Below are 3,087 nucleotides of genomic sequence, written 5' to 3' on the forward strand. Positions count from 1 at the left end.
TTCAGCTACAAGGTCTATACTATTGTTTATCGTTTTGATTTGATGTAATTCAAAATCAACTTCCATGGTTTCAATCTTCCATACTGGAAAGTCAGGCCATACAATAGTTGGGCAGAACTCTTTTTCACTCACCCCCAAATCTCTAGCTGTCTCATCTCCTATCCATCCAAAACTAAACTTTGGCGCCCTTTCCTTTTCCCAGCTAGCTTGCAGTACCCTCTTAGTAGGATGTCTATCTCTATGTCCCTTTAGATTAATTCAATAATTTACCAGCAATTGTTTATGTCGAATGTCCAGTGGCATTTCTCCCGCTTCCACTTGTACTGCACATACTGGTGACGTTTTTACTGCTCCTAAACATAGTCTCAATGCTTTAGCCTGTATTTATCATCCACATATCTGTAGTATTCAGCTACAAGGTCTTATACTATTGTTTATCGTTTTGATTTGATGTAATTCAAAATCAACTTCCATGGTTTCAATCTTCCATACTGGAAAGTCAGGCCATACAATAGTTGGGCAGAACTCTTTTTCACTCACCCCCAAATCTCTAGCTGTCTCATCTCCTATCCATCCAAAACTAAACTTTGGCGCCCTTTCCTTTTCCCAGCTAGCTTGCAGTACCCTCTTAGTAGGATGTCTATCTCTATGTCCCTTTAGATTAATTCAATAATTTACCAGCAATTGTTTATGTCGAATGTCCAGTGGCATTTCTCCCGCTTCCACTTGTACTGCACATACTGGTGACGTTTTTACTGCTCCTAAACATAGTCTCAATGCTTTAGCCTGTATTGTATCAAGTCTTGCAAGTACAGATTTGGCTGCTGATCCATATAAGTTACCACACTCCCAGAATCTATTCTTGACCTCTCACCTCACCTCACCCTCACTCTCACTCTCACTCTTTTGATGTCCTCTTCTCTAGTAACCGCAGTGTTGCCAACTTCTATATCGTAGCATGCAGGAGTTGAGCGTGAAAATTGAAGAGTGCCAAATGTCGCGACAAGTCCCAAGATGTCCGCTGCTGATGACGAAATGACATCACACGCACGCGCTACGCCGATGTAGTTGCCTAATCATGTGTTTTTAAAGCAAACAGTTTTAAAGGGGTCATATGATGCTGCTAAAAAGAACATTATTTTGTGTATTTGGTGTAATGAAATGTGTTTATGAGGTTTAAGGTTCAAAAAACACATTATTTTCCACATACTGCACATTATTGTTTCTCCTCTATGCCCCGCCTTTCTGAAACGCGTCGATTTTTACAAAGCTCATCGGTCTGAAAAAGCGAGGTGTGCTCTGATTGGCCAGCTATCCAGAGCATTGTGATTGGCCGAATTCCTCAAGCGTGTGACGGAAATGTTACGTCCCTTACCATATTGTGATGCCTGCGGCAACCACATGTGACGACCCCGGGCTGGACTCGCGCTTTGTCCACGGTAAAAGTCGATCGACAGCGCGAAGTTGAAGTATTTCCTCAGCGACCAGCACGGATCAGCTCCAGGCATGACGAAGCGATATCCTCCTCTTTTGGAAGCCCAAACAAAGTAGTTTCGCTTTCACAATGAAGCACACAGTGCCTTCACGACATGGCGGCAGCGGCAGCAACAATACTACAGCGAGAATAAAAGTCATGCCTTCTTTCTTTGCGTGAACATTTGGGCGGCGTTATGCAAATCTTCCCACATAGTGACGTAGGTATGTGGGGGCGTGTTAGAACGAGCTGTTTTAGGTAGGTGTGGCTGACTCTTAACTTTTATAAAGAATATCTCTTTGGATTTGAGACTTTAGTCTTTGCAACTTTACAGATCTTCTTTATGCACCAAGAGCTTGTAACACTCCAAAGAGAAAGGAAAAATTGAAATCGCATCATATGACCCCTTTAAACTAATAGATGCGTACATTATATAATCATATGTCAGAGTCAACATGGTGTAAATAATTAGTTAAAAAGGCTGTATTTATTACAGTTGACTGAGTACCAAAACTGGATTTTAAAACTTGTGCAACAGTTTTCTTCTATAAAAAAAAAAGAATATATGTATACATGATCTCCTGAAGCATTTACTGCATAATCATGTTCCCAGAATATATAGGAAAATGCAAAAACATTATTAGATACTACTGTAAAATTTACAGCAATTATTTAGCATGTTCCCAGACTACATTAGACTTTGGAAACTTTTATTTGTTTTTTCCAAATTTGTTCATAAAAAGGCCTACAATTCAAGGACATAGAATCATTATGGCGGGAGGGGTGTAAATAAAACTCATTTTATTAATTTGTATATTCATTAAAATTCATAGAAAAAAGTAGCCTAAGCCTACAATGACAATAAGCAACAGTAAAACATAAATTAATCAAATTGATTGTGAAAGTCGTTTCAACTTAAACTGACTTAAGAAGATGTTTGTTGCCATGACTTTTTGATCATATTATTACCTGTAACATGTCTGTGCCATACCCAAATCAAGAATTAATGACCATTTCTACAGCCATTGCATGATACAGTAGAGAAAGATCGAGAGCATCTATTTACCTCAGCAGCAACCAATCTCGCATTCTCGCATCTGCAGTGCTTATTTTGATCTTTAACATTAGATCTTTCCTGTTCTCGAACAAAATTAATGCTTAAGGTTGATTCAGTATTACTCTTAAAGAAAAAAAAGTCCCACACACAACATCAGCAATACTACAATGACAAAGTAGCTTATATTTGTCAGCATCCTACCTCCTGTATCCGTGTCCCTAGAGGTCCCTGTTTTTTTCCTCTGCCTTAGTTCTTCCTTGTGTGGCCTTGTTAGCGTTATCCAAGTCACCTGCGCCTTGTTTTCCCCAGTGTATTTAAGTGGTGTATTTTTCCCCGGGTTCCTCACTCGGTTTTTGAGTCTTCACCCTGTGTCTCCTGCCTGGTCTCGCTAAAGCCTCTCTAACTACCCCAAGTAAGGTTTCCTGAGTTTCTTTCTTTAGTTAGAATTGTTCTCTGGTTTTGTTTTCTCCCCTCGTGGAGTTTTGTTTTCTCATGTGGTTTTTCCATTATTTTTGCTGTAGTTAATACCTCAGTCCGAGAAGACCTTTTGTTGTAT

At 39.6% G+C, this 3,087-nt stretch overlaps 1 protein-coding gene and 1 long non-coding RNA gene across 2 annotated transcripts in view; both read right to left on the reverse strand.

The window, feature by feature from the left end:
• LOC107571472 (uncharacterized) overlaps window positions 1-1,085 on the reverse strand; it is an 11,273-nt gene extending 10,188 nt beyond the window's left edge. The window contains exon 1 of the long non-coding RNA XR_001607187.1: window positions 875-1,085. This is a non-coding gene — a long non-coding RNA (uncharacterized lncRNA). The remainder of the gene's footprint in view (window positions 1-874) is intronic.
• plrdgb (PITP-less RdgB-like protein) overlaps window positions 1-3,087 on the reverse strand; it is a 112,709-nt gene that overhangs the window by 23,712 nt on the left and 85,910 nt on the right. The window lies entirely within an intron of this gene.

Source organism: Sinocyclocheilus grahami, unplaced genomic scaffold (genome assembly GCF_001515645.1).
Source record: "Sinocyclocheilus grahami isolate Dianchi unplaced genomic scaffold, SAMN03320097.WGS_v1.1 scaffold1598.1, whole genome shotgun sequence".
Lineage (NCBI taxonomy): Eukaryota > Metazoa > Chordata > Actinopteri > Cypriniformes > Cyprinidae > Sinocyclocheilus > Sinocyclocheilus grahami.